The sequence below is a fragment of the Zonotrichia albicollis genome, chromosome W (genome assembly GCF_047830755.1).
Source record: "Zonotrichia albicollis isolate bZonAlb1 chromosome W, bZonAlb1.hap1, whole genome shotgun sequence".
NCBI lineage: Eukaryota > Metazoa > Chordata > Aves > Passeriformes > Passerellidae > Zonotrichia > Zonotrichia albicollis.
This window is the reverse complement of record NC_133859.1, coordinates 21,917,266-21,934,482: the sequence shown is the minus strand read 5'-3', so window position 1 is coordinate 21,934,482 and position 17,217 is coordinate 21,917,266. Positions and strand designations below refer to the sequence as shown.

The following is a 17,217-nucleotide window of genomic DNA, read 5'->3' as shown; positions in this document are numbered from 1 at the left end:
TTGTGATAGATGAGTAATGCAATGGCTGACTCACATGATTAAAGGGATAATATTGTGTATATATATTAAGAGAAGTTTTATAGACTTATAGTTAGGTTTTACCCCACCCTTGCGTTGTTATTACAGGGTGACCTAGGTAGTCAGGATATTTGGGAGGGTTGGGTTGTTACTATGGCAGCACCTGACCTCCAATCAAGACATAAGGAAGTAAACTCCACCACTGGACAGCAAAGGAGTCGATGGACAGAATTTTGGGAGGGGATAAAGGGTTAAAAGGCAAAACCAGCATTGTGTGGATGAGCACATGGTGGGAAAAATCCTTTGCTCCCTGCGCCATAATATTTTCTCTGTTCCGTCTTCTGTTGAATTTTCTTACAAGGTTTTAATAAACATTTTAAATTTTTTTGCAAGTGGGTATAATTTTCTCACAATAACTGCACCAACAGGGAAGGTGCTTGACAGCTGAGACAAGGCTATTATTGGGTTTCTGGTTTTGTTTGTTGTTGCTGCCATTATTGTTGTTTGCCTTGTTTTTTATATATATGTGTGTATATATATATATATATATATATATACACTAGTAAAGAACTGCTATTCTTCTTCCCATATCTTTGCCTGAAAGTCCCATAATTTCAAAGTTATAATACTTTGGAGGGAAGGGGGTCATATTTTTTCCATTCCAAAGGAGGTTCCTGCCTTCCTTAGCAGACACCTATTTTTCAAACCAAGACAGCACCAAAATTTTCAGGGTTTTTGACAATGAGATGACCTACACAGCACCAGGCATGCTGGTATCAGATGGGAGTCACCTTTCTCAAAGGAGAAGGAGAGTCTTTGCTCAGGAACTAACAGGGCTCATTGATAGAGCTTTAAATTAGATGTCATGGGGGAGGCAGGTAATATTAGACTTGCCACTGACAAGCTGTGGGATGAGAGGCCAAGGTTAGAGGGATGGAGTGCTAGCAAGGGCCCCCTGCCATGATTGTGAGATGTGCTGGTGACAGACAACACAAAGAATAGAAATTTTTAGTTCCCTTGAAGTTGCAAAATAGAGCCTAAAGACTAAGTAGCAAATTATAAAAAGGAATGTAAAAGTAGACACACAGGATCCTAAATGTAGCTGGAACCAGTGGATTAACAGATAATGAGTAATCTAAGTGGTTTTTGTGACAAAGTTATGTAACAAAAAACAACAATGCAAGCCCTAAGAGAAGTTCAAGGCAAGGTAATTTATAATATTGGGGGGGGGGGGTCTTAGTAAATTCGACCACTAGAGACCCCTTTGGATGACATTCTAGGACCATAAAAGTCTTGATTTCTCAGACAAATGGGTTCAGGATAACTGGTATGATTGGGAAGCTGTAGAAGAACATTTAAACCTTGGTAGAGGCTGTTTGAAGGATGGGAAAGTGTCCTGGTTTAGGGCAAATTTGGGAGAAAACCTCCAAAAGGAGGCCCCTCCAGAAAGCAAACCCACACGGCCCCTCCTCCCCAACTGGTTCGGGAAGGATTCCTCGGAGAGAAGCGGAAAGAACCTGTTTATTTACCAGGCACAGCACCCCCCAGCACACAAAATGAACAATACCGGATGACACCACTCTTTCACTGCTCTGAAAATGATGACTAATTCAGAAAGTCTCTCTTGGGGGTGGTCGCTCTGTTATCAGTCCCTCCAGCACTGGGGCAGCTGCTGCAGCCACAAGGTGCAAACTCTTGGTGTTTCCCAGGTCCCAGTCCGGAGCAGGTTTGAGTAGGTCCAAAACAAGCGAAAGGAGAAACAGTCCAGGAAAAAATTTGGACTGCTTAGCTAAACTAACCAATGAGCCGAAGCAAAAAGCGAGAGCAAAGCAGGAGCAGAGCAGAAGCAAGAGCAAGAGCAAAGCGAAAAGCTAAGCAAAAAGCAAAAGCAGCACTATGTACTGCCCCGTCTCTGTGTCCAGAAAGCCATGGGGGAGTGGCTGATAGCAAAACCAAAACAAAACTTTCACTCTTCAGAGCCAGTCTCAAAGGCACAGAACATAATATCCAGCATAAACAGAACACACAAATGGGGATACAAGCATCATAACGTCACTGTAGGACAGAAAGATAAAGGAATTATTTGCGAAATGTTGGGCAACTGTCTAGAGGCTTCTTACCAATACTGAGAAGATAATATTAGAGAGAAACAAGATCTGAAAACTGAAGTGGAAAGGCCAAAGTAAATGAGTTATTGTTGTCCTTGCAAATAGAACAGATGAGAAAAGAGTTAAAGGAGGAACAGAAAGGGGAAAAAAACAGCTGCGAGAAAAAGTGGAGCTAATGCTTATGCAGGCTCCAAAACCTCCTAAACCATGGTGTGGACAGGGAAATTGTACCCAAACAACAACCCTGTTTGGTCTGATTCAGATGGGTAATTTACAAAAATGCTATGGCCATAAGCATGGTGAAACTGATTATTTGTGGTATGTTTGTTTAACTGGAGGAGACTGAATCCTATTGAACTGTGAAGAAGCCAAAGGGTTCTGAGGTCCTGGTGTTATTTTATCTTTTGGTCTCCACCCCCCAAATGATCTCCATTCAATAACAAGCAGGGAGGCATTCTGGGCCAGCAAAATAGATGTGCAGGAGAGAGGAGAGCCTCTAGTGTCAGGAAAATTATTCCACAAACACCAGAGGTTTATGTATAAAAAGGAGACAGAGGAGTCCTGTTACTTTATTCAAATAAAGGGAGAGGTCATGGGGCATTCCCCACAGGGTGCCTCAAATTTTTGGGGGCCGCAGCCTCCTTTTTATCCTTATTTCCTAGCCACATGTCCTTCTTTTTTTCCCCACTGGATGAGGTACTTGAGAGGTACAGACTCCCTGAAACACCTATTACCAATGACCCCCTTCTAATGTATACCCCTCCTTTTGTCTTTCCCTTGTGTCACTCAGTGGAATTCCTTATGGAATTGATGGGTCTCCCCACTGTTTCTTTCATCTCTCAGTATCTAGCTTTATTTACCAGCAGACCCACAGTTTGTTTGCAAAGACAAGTCCATCATTCCTTTCACTAGTAATTGTTGCAGTGTGCTGTAATAGTCTGTTTTAAACTTCCGGGTCCCTTCCCCAGGTGTGCCAAAACCCCTCTTCCCCTTCCCCCCTCGCCCCCTGCTGGGCTGTCAATCAGTTTTAACATTCCAGCAAGGCGTCATGTGGTTCGTCACTTTCAAAGGATGCCCCTCAGACCCAGAGGTCATTGGTCTGTCTAGGTGTCATCCTCCCCTGAGACCCCGCCCCTCCCACCTGGTTGGTGGCTCACCTGTCCCCTCCCCTCCCCCTGCCCCGGGAGCTTAAAAGGTGAATCAGACCATGCGGTCGTCTTTCTGTTGGAGCTGTTGCCAAGATTCAGACCTCTGTGACCATGGAATAAAACTTCTGGATATATAACCCTCCAGCAGAATCCATCTCCTTTTCCTCCTCACCATTCGCCTGAAGCCTTCTTCCTGAGGTAAACGGAGTTCCTAACAAGCTTGGACTCGTTCGGCTGCCTAGCTGCAACCACCAGCAAGCTAAATGTGTCTCTGGGGTGATACACCACAGCTGCCGCCTTTGGCCCAGCAGCAAGGGTCAGACTGGCCCAGGCTCAATCTAACTGGTAATATTGGGATTCATATTCCAATAAGTAATACCTATTAGTTCTTTGTCTGACCTCTTCCCCACTATTACAAAAGCTGCTTGTGTCCAAGCTATGCATGAGCATCAACCTATTAATGCTGCTGGTACTGCAGCCATGGACTGTAATATGTTAAATCCACTAATTAAGGGGTGCCCTGCCTTATTTAAATCCCACCTTATGGCAAAATGAGATTAAATTAGAAGCAATGCAGCCTTTAATGCACAATTGGGCAGAGGTGGGCAGCAGCCTTAAACCCTAGAGAAATCCCCACCTGGGCATAATTAAAGCATAGTATGATAAATCATGCCTGAGAGATGGAATGGAATGGTGTTCCCAACAATACCAAACACAATGGCCATTGTTGCTGTGAGATCACACATTATTGGGCAAAGACGGGCACAACACTTCAAAGTTTCAGCGGCAAAAGCCTCACTTCAATGGTACAGCCCATTTTTATACAGTTTTCAAAGTCATCGTGTTTAACTCCAATTGGCCAGCAACCTTCTTGCCACTCAATTCATTGGTTAGAAGGTGCCTGTGTGCGTACGTGCTAAGGCTCTCTCTTTACACAGATATTTTCTATATTTCTTCAAGGATTCTCCTGGGTAGAATTCTCTTCTTCACAGGTGCAAACTGTCATTTTACAAGAATAGATTGTTGTGCTAACTGATTCTTACTGTTACAGGATTCCATTCTCATGGGAACTTATCAGGCTAGCTTAGTCAGAGTAGCAGGGCCTAAAACATGTTTCACAAGGCCTTTCTTTTGTAAGGTTTTACCTATATGTAACAGGCCATAGCATCAGAAAAACTATTCACAGGAACCAGGAGTTACAGATTGTCCACCCAAAAGTCCGAGATGGAAGGAGTTATATAATCATGCAGTCATTCGGAATTCCAAAACTTGTACTTCAGAGACAGTCTGTTAGTAATATTCAGAGCTTAACTGGTGCATTTCTGAAATGATAATACAAGAATCAGGAAGAAAATACTCCAAACACACAGACACAGAAGTACCAGCATCATCTCCCAGAAGGAGCAGTAACCCTTTTTCTTCCCAAAATCAGGACTAAAAAAATGAGTAAAATCCAGACAGTATTTGGGCCTGCCGGTCTAGCAAGTAAAAGCTTATCAATGGATAGATAACAATGGCCCATATATTTTGATTCCAGTATGTCATGGTTTGACCAGGAAGAAGTTGGGAATTTTGGGAAGCTGTGGTCAAACCAATGAAGGTTTTGGGTTTGAGACTGGCGTCCGGTGTGGCCAGTGGGGTTTGGACACACCTCTGAGAATACACAGGGGTTAAAAGCAGGGCACTGCCCTGGCATTTTCTCTTTGGACCTCGCCGGGCGAGGAGTTCAGATTTCTCTCTCGTCCGGCCCGCTGCTGCTGGGCGGGGGAGGGGTCAGCCATGCGGTAAGGCCTGGACAGAGATGGTGTTGAGGGGGCTTCGAAAATAGAAGGGTGGGGGAGCCTCAAGAGACATCGAGCCCTCGAGCAGCCAGCCCTCCCCCTCTTCCCCCAGGAGAGCAGCCAGCGAGAAGGGGGAGGAAGACTGCCCGGCCGCAGCGGCAGCGTGTGAGCAGCGTGCGTGGGAGCCGACCGACAGACAGAGACTGAAAACTTTTAACCCTTTCTTGCATGATTGGGGCCTTACAAAAATGCTAATCCTCCTCGAAGCTGAATAAGAAGAGAGACGAAAAATGAGATGACTTGGCTCAGAGATTGTAGAGATGATTAGATGGGGAGAGATGATTTGGAGTGGCCTTTTGGCTAGACTTTTTCTTGTAGCCATAGACTCAGTTGTTTTTGTGACACAGACTGCATTTAGGGAGAGGCAGTGACTCAAAACCAGGAAGGTTCATTTGTGAGGACCCCCCGGCCCCAGGGGGTTGGAAATATATGGGGGGGACAGTTGTCCCAAAAGCAGAGACTGTGCCTTTTTGGAGTGAGACAAGGCATCTTTGAAAGACTACCCTAAAAGCAGCTCTGATCCATGTCTCGGTGGTGAGAGCACTGAGCATAGAAAGAACATGTCACAAGCGGCAAATGGACTTTCCGGGCGGTGCCGAAGTGACAAGGAAGCATCCGAGATTTCAGTGTGTTTCCAGAAGCCTATGGAACAAGAAAGACTCCGTTCCTCTTCATGAACTGCAGTTTGAGTATACTAAAGTGTCGTGCCGGGCTGGGCAGTTAGTATTTTTGAGAGAATGTATTGGATTAGGAAAGTCAGGGAGTGGGGAGGAGGAAAAGTAGTTTTTGTAAGGTTTTCAATTTTTTTCTTTTCCTTATAGTCTTTCCTATTTTTTCCCTGTAGTTTTAAGTAATAAAGTGTTATTTATGTTTAAGTTGGAGCCTGTTTTGCTTATTCCTGGTCACATCTCACAGCAGACACCAGGGTGAAGCATTTTCATAGGGGCACTGGCTCTGTGCCAGGCTCAAACCATGACATTTTTTGGTTCCCTGACCGGGAATCGAATCACGAGAGAATGATGAAGTAAAGCTGTAAGATGAGACCAAGAAGAATAAAGAAAGCATGTACTAAGTTAAGATAGATAGATAGTCATAGTAAATCTGAAGTATTATTGTGTAGAAGTGTTTTGTAGTTCTGTTGATAATTTTAGAAAGTGTATTCTCGGAAGTGAAGGGTGGAGTGTCATGGTTTGACCAGGAAGAAGTTGGGAATTTTGGGAAGCTGTGGTCAAACCAATGAAGGTTTTGGGTTTGAGACTGGCGTCCGGTGTGGCCAGTGGGGTTTGGACACACCTCCGAGAATACACAGGGGTTAAAAGCAGGGCACTGCCCTGGCATTTCCTCTTTGGACCTCGCCGGGCGAGGAGTTCAGATCTCTCCCCCGTCCGGCCCGCTGCTGCTGGGCGGGGGAGGGGTCAGCCATGCGGTAAGGCCTGGACAGAGATGGTGTTGAGGGGGCTTCGAAAATAGAAGGGTGGGGGAGCCCCAAGAGACATCGAGCCCTCGAGCAGCCAGCCCCCCCCCTCCTCCCCCAGGAGAGCAGCCAGCGAGAAGGGGGAGGAAGACTGCCCGGCCGCAGCGGCAGCGTGTGAGCAGCGTGCGTGGGAGCCGACCGACAGACAGAGACTGAAAACTTTTAACCCTTTCTTGCATGATTGGGGCCTTACAAAAATGCTAATCCTCCTCGAAGCTGAATAAGAAGAGAGACGAAAAATGAGATGACTTGGCTCAGAGATTGTAGAGATGATTAGATGGGGAGAGATGATTTGGAGTGGCCTTTTGGCTAGACTTTTTCCTGTAGCCATAGACTCAGTTGTTCCTGTGACACAGACTGCATTTAGGGAGAGGCAGTGACTCAAAACCAGGAAGGTTCATTTGTGAGGACCCCCCGGCCCCAGGGGGTTGGAAATATATGGGGGGGACAGTTGTCCCAAAAGCAGAGACTGTGCCTTTTTGGAGTGAGACAAGGCATCCTTGAAAGACCACCCTAAAAGCAGCTCTGATCCATGTCTCGGTGGTGAGAGCACTGAGCATAGAAAGAACATGTCACAAGCGGCAAATGGACTTTCCGGGCGGTGCCGAAGTGACAAGGAAGCATCCGAGATTTCAGTGTGTTTCCAGAAGCCTATGGAACAAGAAAGACTCCGTTCCTCTTCATGAACTGCAGTTTGAGTATACTAAAGTGTCGTGCCGGGCTGGGCAGTTAGTATTTTTGAGAGAATGTATTGGATTAGGAAAGTCAGGGAGTGGGGAGGAGGAAAAGTAGTTTTTGTAAGGTTTTCAATTTTTTTCTTTTCCTTATAGTCTTTCCTATTTTTTCCCTGTAGTTTTAAGTAATAAAGTGTTATTTATGTTTAAGTTGGAGCCTGTTTTGCTTATTCCTAGTCACATCTCACAGCAGACACCAGAGTGAAGCATTTTCATAGGGGCACTGGCTCTGTGCCAGGCTCAAACCATGACACAGTAGGTCCATGTTGTCAATTAACTAAATTTCTAATAGATACAGGAGCACAAATTTCAATATTAACACTGCACAATGCCAAAGGCTGACTGTACAACTCAGATGACAAAGAGTTAAAATCACTGGAGTAAACAGAGCAAGTGTTGTGTGTAAAACTACTAAGGTTAATTTATGGCTACTGAGGGAGAAGCATGTCTCCTACTTCTGAGAAACGACACTCACTTTTAAAATTTCAAAGGTTTATTAAACACAAAAAAAATACAGCAGAAGACTGAATAAGGAAAAATTATAGCGCTGGGAGCATGGAACTAAACCATCATGTGCTCATCTACAAAATGGATGCTCTGCTTTTTATACTCTTGGCCCTTCCCGAAGTCTTATCAGACAACTCCTTCTTTGTCATCTATTGGTGGAGATCACTTTCTTACAACTTGATTGGAGGTCAGGTGTTGCTCCTAGTAATGAGCCTGCCTTCCCCAAATGCCCCAACCAGTGACAACAATATAGGGATCTGGAGATTCTCAGTTCAGTCAAAGAGAATTCTCTCAGGCTTCAGGCCTGGGAAACTTAGAGAGGAAGAATGAAAACAATTACCTCTCTTTCTGTTCATGTTGTTTATAGATATGTACCTTCAGAGTGTGCTATTCATAGTTCACCAATAGTGTGAAAGGTTTTTACTTTGAGACTCAATCAGATTTCACCTTAGCTATCCTGGTTATAAAAGGACGCTACCTCTTAATAAAGTATCTCTCTTTTTCGCCTTCTCAACCATGGAGTCATTTCATCTGTCCCTGACTCAAAAGAGTCATAGGGGGGAAGGGAAAGAGGACTATGAGAGGACATATTACATAATTATACATTTACAAAACTTCTTTTAACATATACATATTATTCACCCCTTAATTGTGAGAGCCAACCATCGCATTACTCATCTATAACAAATGCCCCTTTTCCTTTTCTATAAGTCATTTGGCTCGAATAATTAACTCTTATTTTCGATTCTGATAATCTACTCCTACTTCTCAAAATATATATTTTTTTTAATTAGTCATACTAGTATCTGTTGATGTGGGCAAGGACAGTGGGAACAGGAAAATAATCTCAGGTTTTCCTTAGGCATACTTATTGATTAATTGGTTGGAGCAGACAAAAGGAGATCACAGAGGTGCGCTATGGCTTTTTACTCCCATCTACCATGCCTATGGGGTTGCTACCCATAGCAGGTTGTGGTGGGTTTTAGTGCTGGTTAAATGTTAGTGCACTGACTAGAATATATATTGTATTTGCTGGGAATGTCCCGACGAAGGCAGGAATTATGAATCTGACTCCATGTTCTCAGAAGGCTAATTTATTACTTTATGATACTATATTATATTAAAGAATATGATACTATACTAAAGTCAAGAATACAGAAAGGATATGTGCTAAATGAGAAAAAGATAATAAAAATTCGTCACTCTTTCCAGAGTCTCGCCACAGCTTGGCCCTGATTGGCCGGAGAGTCAAAACAACTCACACCAGAATCCAATGAAACAATCACCTTTGGGTAAACAATCTCCAAACAAATTCCACATGTGAGCACAGCACAGGAGAAGCAAATGAGAGGAAAATTGTTTTCCTTTTCTCTGAGGCTTCTCAGTTTCCCAGGAGAAAAATCCTGGATGAAGGGATTTTTTCAGAGAATGTGAATGCTACAAATATACTTATTTATTTCTTGCTGTGAGATAGGATTAGGAAGAAGGCAAAGCAGGCTCAAAACTTTAAAAGGATATAAAGAAAGCTGTATTAACAGTAACTAAAAGAAAGAATAGTAGGAATCAGGATAAAACTTTTAGAACTCTTCTCCTCCCCCTACAACCCTTTTTTTCCCATTCACAATGTACATAAAAAAATCAGTCCATTTATCACTTTTAGAACAGTCTTTCTTCAGTTTCCTTAGGGAGAGAAGTCTCTCTTCTCATTTTATGGAGACTTCTCTACAAGAAAACAGTTCTCTTGTGGTGTGGTGGTTTTGCATGGGAGGCATCTAGAGAAGTGATGCAACAGCTTCTGTGTAAGTGACAGTCTGTAGAACTACTGAGAAGCTGTACTCCTCTGTGAAAAATACATGTTGAAAACGAAAAATACCAGGAAAGCTCTTTTTCCCTTCTGGCTGGCAGAGAGACAACACAGGTGGCCTGGGGTGCCTGCCAGCACCCCCCCTCCCCCTCCCCCATTGACTACCAGACAGTGGAGGGGAGGCTGCAGAGCCGATACTGGGCCGGGACGAGCCGATTTTTAACATCTAGACTGCTACTAAACCCTGCCCTGCCACTGGCCCAGGGTCCAGCTGGGCCCACCAAGCGCCAGGAGCAGCTCCAGGCAGGAGCCGGCTCAGTCAGGATTCTACCACCGTTAAGATTCACCTGCGGCCCTGTCACGATGCGCTAGGGCAAGCGGGGTCGTGATGGTTTGTTTCTAGATCCCAAAAGTGCAAAAGACAAACAGCAGGGGACTGTCAGTTTAATCACAACAAATGCACCTTTATTGAGGGCCAACAGCAAATGTGATAGAGGGATAAGAAAAGAAAGAATACGTCACCCCTCCTTTCCACCAAATCCCCAAAAACTTCACTTCCTGAGAAGGCTTCTGAATTTTCTCTGGGGGAATCTGCAAATGAAGGTTTTCTAAGTGAGACATTATTTTCTGCTGATGTTCCCCTACTACCTTTATTTCCCCCCACCAAAATGTCATCAATGTATTGATAAACAGCTACAGTGTCAGGTTTGGGTATTTTTTCTGATTCCTGGGCTAAAGCATGGTGGGCCAAAGTGGGGGAGTGTTTGTAGCCTTGGGGAAGCCTAGTGAAAGTGTATTGCTGTCCTTCCCATGTGAAGGCAAAACAGTCCATATGTTCTGGCTGTATAGCTATCATAAAAAACATGTCTTTGACATCTATATTTGCCATGACTGAGTGAGCTTTTTTTTGAATTGATGTTATTAATTCATCTAAGTTTGGGACCACTGCTGTAAGAGGGTCTGTGTTTGCATTAAGCCAGCGAAAATCTGCTGTCAGCCTCCCCTTCCCATTTGGTTTGCAAACTGGCCACACTGGTGAGTTGAAAGGAGAATGAGTATTATCTATTACTCCTTGGTCTCGCAAGTCCTGTATAACTGGTTTGATACCGTCTCTGGCACCATAAGGAAGAGGGTGTTGTTTTACATAGGTAGTTTTACTGAATGGTAAGGAAGGTGTGGTTTGAGGCAGTCTAATGTCAAGGTGTGGTGTGCCAAAAGACCACAAAAATCCCTCAGAATCTTCCCACTGTCTTCCAACAAGAACATCCATCCCTAATAAATTGTTTGGAATGTCCCCAATTACCATTTTGACAACTAATTGATTCTCCTCTCCTGGAAGCATAAGTTTTACTAATGCTACCTTCATAGTTTCTGTGGTTCCTAAAGCATTAAGAACAAAATACTGGTTTTTAATTGGAAAAACTCCACATTTCTGAGCAGCTGTATATGTTAATGCTGAAGTTTGGGCTCTGGTATCTGCCACAAAAGTAATGTGCCCTTTTAGGACCAACTATTGCTGCAATTAATATATCTCTGGTTTTGTGATTTCTAGTGAGCATTCTTAAAAATAACCAGTCCCTGCCTCTCTGCTCACCCTTAAGAGACAGAGTTTTCAGTTTCCCTGACGCGGAAGCTGTTTTGGTGCAATTCCTGAAATTGAGGAAAGGGACTGTTTTGGCTCAATGCCCAAAACCTGTGCTGGAGAGGGTTTTGGTTCAATGTCAAGCACTTGTGCAGGTGAATGTTTTGGCTCACTGCCCAGAACCTGTGGAAGAAGGGGTGTGCTGGGTTGTGCAGTGGGGGAATTTGGTGTGATGTATTTGGGACAGTGCCAATTAGAAACTATTTTACTCAATTTTTCAAGAGGTAAGCCATCCATAACATCTCTAGGGACACCCTTTTTTATCCCCAATGACCACCAAAACTGGCAGTTAGAAATTTGCTTATCCCTTTCTGGTTTTACGTTAGGAGAAGCAATGTATCTAACACCCTTTGTTTTTTCTGTTTTCTCTTCTGGGAGCTTTACAGGTCCATATTTTCTACTGTAATTAAGTAGCTCCTCTGCCAATTCACTCCATGTCCAAATTTTACAGTTACTGGCAGAAGAATGTGATTGTGAACTTGGTGGCTGAGAAGGGGTAGCGGGGGGAGTAAACTCAGGATCAATAGAAACAGAGGGGTCATTCTGGTTAAGAAATCTATCAAATCTTTCTATAGGAGATATAGCTGCTACGGTTTTTTGGACAAAAATTGCTGTGGGTTTAAGTGATTCTGGGAGGCCTTGAATTAAAGGGATCATAATTTCAGGCTTTACAGGCAGTTGCATAGGTGACATAGTCTGTAGTTAATTTTCTCTCATATATCATTTGTAAGCAGGCAGCTTTGTGAATATTTTCCAGGAGTTGGTCAGGGCTGCCAACAATTGCCAAGGGGTTCCCCCTCTTTAAGGGGTTAAGCCCCCCTGCCCAATAAGCTGCGCGCTGAGTTAGGGACCATGGGCTACGCCTATCCCTCATTGTTAGAAACATCCCATGTCCCCGGTACTCACTGGCTTCCTGTTCTGACAAATGAATTTGATCTCCCCCAGTAAGAGACACTCAAAATACATATTCTGTCTCAATTTCATGAGGGAGATGCCCATACTCTTTTTCAATTTAGCTAATTCAGTATCTGTGTATGGGATTTTTTTAGTAGTTATGTGTGGGTCAAAATCCTCATCATTAATATAGTTATATTCTGTTTTAATTAAAGGTCTTAAATTGGGACAACAGTGTTCCCCACAATTTTTCACCAAAGCTAATTCTTTGTGGGGGTAAATTTGATTAATGTGGGGTATTTCCTTTTCCTCTGTTTCTTTTGGTGTGTCAATATGCTTTGAATTTCTAACATGTTCCTCTCTAAGTGCATTCCGTAACAAATGGTCCTCATTCCATTCTTCATCTAATTGTTTTTGCAAAATTTCAACTAAATCTTGAAGGGAGTCTAATATTGTTTTTTCCTCACTCCTTCGCTTAAAGCAAATTTCTATGGCTGCTGTAAGACAAGCTCCCAAAACTGAGCAGAGAATGGTTTTATTTTTGCCCAGTTTAAATTTTGTTTCATGTTGTAAAGAACATATTCTCCCAATAACAATTTACAAATTAAACCAGTTATTTTCTGCCCAAATTTCTCCCCCTGGAGAAGGTTTAGCATCATATTTAGTGAGCAGAGCATAAAATTCATCTGTAACCTTTGCACTAAGGTCTTCAGTCATTTTGTAAAAAAAAAAAAAAAACAAAACCACAACAAGGAGCTACAAAGGTAAATTACACAACCACACAGCCTTCGCTGTGTCTCCCTGAATGAGCGAAGAAACCCCCAGGCACGAAAAAACACTTGCAATTTCTTTGAAACATACACCAGGTTGCTATCCGTCTTTACATGTGATGGAACACCTAAGATGGAAAAGGCGTGGCAAAAGTGACAAATAACATCCTGAGCTGTTTTACCTGCCAACTCTGAGGCAACCATGGCATGAGAAAAGGTGTCAATCGTAACATGAACATACTTTCAACAGCCAAATTCGGGCATTTTCATAACATCTGTTTGGTATTCTTGCAAAGGGAGTAAGCCTCTAGGATTAGTGCCGTAATATTGCAAAACATGAGTCATATGACAATCAGGGCAAGAAGAAATACTTGACTTTGCTTCACTGTGGGATAATTTAAATTGCTGCCATAGTGCCTGAGCACCTTGATGAAAAAATTGATGAGATAGAACAGCTTGCTGTAACACATTAGGCACAGTTTTTACTGCTGAGGCAGCCACACGGGAATCCACATAGGTGTTACCTTCAACAAAAAATACAGGTAGCGATGTATGGCTACAAATATGCATAATAAAATAAGAATGCTTTCAATTACGAATAACAGTCCACAATTTCAACAACAGAACAAATAATGTTTTCTCCTTTACATTATACAACACAGCTTGATCCAACTGTTTCACTAAATTAGCAACATAAACAGAATCGGTAACTATATTTACGGAACTAGGAAATAAGGTAAAGGCCAAAAGTACGGCACAAAGTTCAATTCACTGAGGAGACCCTTGATGAACCATTACTTCATATTCCCAGTGATCATCCTTCTTCCAGGCTACAGCACCTTTTCTAGTTCTTCCTAATCCATCTGTAAAAACTGTTGCACCTTCCACTGGAACAGAAGAACAAAGTTGTTTCCCCTGAAAGGGAATCTTCTTAGTGAAATTCAAAATAGGATGAGAAGGTAAATGATATGCTATTTGACCTGTAAAAGAAGATAAGGCAGATTGCAACTCATTATTTTTTTGAAAACACCACTCAAAATACCATTGTTGTACCAGTATGACAATAGTTACAGGATCACGGCCTAAGATTTCATGGCAGTGTCTGCAACCTTTGATAATGATGTCTTCAAAAAGCATATGAAGACCTGGAGCTGTTTTTCAGGACCTGAAAGATAGAAATACCTAGTCCAAAATATGCAACTTATCTTCCCATTTATCATTCCATTGACACAACAATCTGCATGGTATTTCATCATCTCTCAAAATAAATAATTGACACCATCAGAAACATCTATCCTGGTAACAAATTTAGATATCAAGGCCAATTCAACTTCTTCTACAGCCTTTTTTGCTGCAGTGGTGAAATGTCTCTCATCGGTAGAGAAAGCAATCCCTGACAATAGGTCAAACAAAGGTTGCAGTTGATGATTAGTTATCCCCAAGTATGGCCTAAGCCAACCTATTGCACCAACCAATTTCTGTACAAAAGCAACAGTTTTAATTTCAATGTCCAATTTTACAGGTTGAGGCACAATTTGCGTATTGGTGCTTATCAACCTCAAATATTTCCAAGGCATCTGTCTTGGAACTTTCTTTGCAGTGATAACCAAACCAAAGGCTTCTAAATTTGTCCCAGCACATTGTTCAAGAGCTAATAATTGTTGGTTATTTTCAGATGCCAACAAGATCTCATCCATATAATGATAGCAATAACAATTGCTAAATTGCTTTTGGACCTTAGATAAAGCCTGTGCCATAAACCATTGACAAATAGTTGGAGAATTTCTCATTCATTGAGGCAAAATGGTCCACTGAAATCTTTGGTCCAGTTCCTTGTGATTTAAAGAAGGCACAATAAAGGCAAATTTTTCCTTATCCTGATCAGCCAATGGAATTGTAAAAAAGCAATCTTTCAGATCAATGATAATTATTTCCCATCCTTGTGGAATCATTGTAGGTGTTGGGAGACCTGATTGTAAAGCACCCACTGCGGCCATCACAGCGTTTATCTGCTGCAAATCATGCAAAAGTCTCCATATACCAGATTTCTTTTTTGTTACAAACACAGGAGTATTCCATGGGCTAAATGATTTTTCAATATGTCCAGCTCTCAATTGTTCTGCCACTAAGCCTCGCAGGGCAAGAAGCTTTTCAATAGACAGGGGCCACTGATCAATCCAGACAGGCTTATCTGTTAGCCATGTCAAGGATACAACTGAACCTTTAAGGCCCCGCATCCCAGTGGCCCCCACTAAAAATCCATTGTAATTTTAACACCCCACTGGGTTAAGCAATCATGTCCCCATAAATTAGGCTGAACATTAGTAACATAAGGTCTGATGTTAGCTTGTTGGCCTTCAGGATGTATCACAGTGATCACAATAGCAGATAAAGCACCAGCAGTTGACCCACCTAACCCAAAAACTCCAAAGGTTGATTGAGTGAGGGGCCATGTTGGAGGCCAAACAAACTGTGAAATTATAGTTCCATCTGTGCCTATGTCAAGTAAACCTGATATTGTTGTAGTTTCTGGGTGACATCCCTTAGCAGTGATCAAACATTGTATTTCCACATGCTAATCTGTTACCTTTTGAGTCCAAAAAACCTGAGGTGGTCCAGTAGATCCAAAACCTCCAGTGCCACAACTCCAGTCCACTACAGCTGGAACAGAACTCATAAAAGGAACAAGTTGATCAATACAAGTGCCTTTTTGAGTAACAACAGGAGGTTCACTAACAGACACCATAGCATGAATTTGTCCCACATAATCAGAATCAATAAAGCCTAAATGGACATTATTACCTTGAATAGTGCTGCTAGATCTTCCCATTAGAAAAGCACTCAAACCTTGGCCTATGGAACCATGAGCATAAAGAGGCACTTTACATATACCTCTTGTCAAAATAGCTACTGTGTCAGCTATCAGTCCCTGCAAAGCCTCTCTTGACCCCTATGTATCATTCACAAATGGAGAGCTCTGGAGTTCTGGCAGGGCTCATGATTGTCATCGGGGTACTTGTGTCTACATGCACCCCTTCGCATTCCTCTTCCAGTTTCCCTGCACTTGTCAACCACCTGAAAAAGATCTTAACTTAAAAAATTCAGCAATTTGGCCAAAGTTACAACAATAACAAGCAATAACAAGGCACTTAATTGGTCTAAATTACCCTGGAGTGTACACATCGTCCAGCAGTTTGAGGGCATTGTGTCTTCACATGCCCTGATTCTTCACAAGCAGAACATCTGTGTGAAGACTTCATGACTGTTGCCAGAGCAGCCATTTTATGCTCAACTGAACCAACTTTTGAGCAAGCAACTACAATATCAGACAGCAGGGGATCTCCCCAGAAAGAACCAATAATTCCCCTGCAATCTTCATTGGCATTGTCCTGGGCTAACTGTCTGCATAAAATTTGCCTCAACTTATCATCTTCTACTTGCTTCTCAAGGGCTGCAGCAACCCTCTCCACAAACTACAGAAAAGGTTCCTTCACCCCTTGCTGGATGGTAATATACTTTGGTTTAGGAGCTTCCATTTCCATTATTTTCAGTAAAGCTCTCATACCCAGCTGCTGGGTCTGTGCCAGAACCAGGAGGTCCCATCTTGCCTGCAAATTCGGGTTAGAGAATGGTCCATTGACCAGCAAGGCATCAACTCCCACAGCATGACATGGATTGTGCTGATGTAACTGCATATTGTCCAATGCTAGTCTTTCAACCATTTGTTTCCAGGTAGCTTGAAACACACCATACTGCACTGGCTGAAACAGAATCGTAGCAAGGTGAACAATATCATAAGGTGCAAGTACATCAGCGTTTAGAACACGAATCACTTGCATCACCTGCAAAGAGTTAACACCATACTGATCTACTTTTGACTGGAGATCCTGTACAACCCTCCATGCAAAAACCTGATGGCTATCTTGTTGTCCTGAATTACGACCAGCTTTGAAAACAGGAAAAGCTACAGGCCCACCAGAAGCAGCAGCAGCCATCTCCCTCCTTTTAAGTGGACTATTGAAGTGAAGGGAGACGACCCATCTTAATTGATCAGCATCGAACTCCAGTTTATTGATTCACCAGGCATATTTTATTACAGTGTTAATTAAGCTCATACATATTGCAAAATCCGAGCTCATCATAGGTCACAGATTACACATTAACCCCTCCTTTTGTTTTCAATACCTGTGGTTTGTTATTGAAACCAAGATTTGTGTTCTCACCCTGATATGAATGGTTCTCAAAACTTACTTTTACTTTCCCAAAACAGCCAAATG

At 42.6% G+C, this 17,217-nt stretch overlaps 1 pseudogene; it reads right to left on the bottom strand.

The window, feature by feature from the left end:
* LOC141726885 (uncharacterized) overlaps positions 1 to 13,144 on the bottom strand; it is a 37,412-nt pseudogene extending 24,268 nt beyond the window's left edge.
* Positions 13,145 to 17,217: the final 4,073 nt, after the last annotated feature.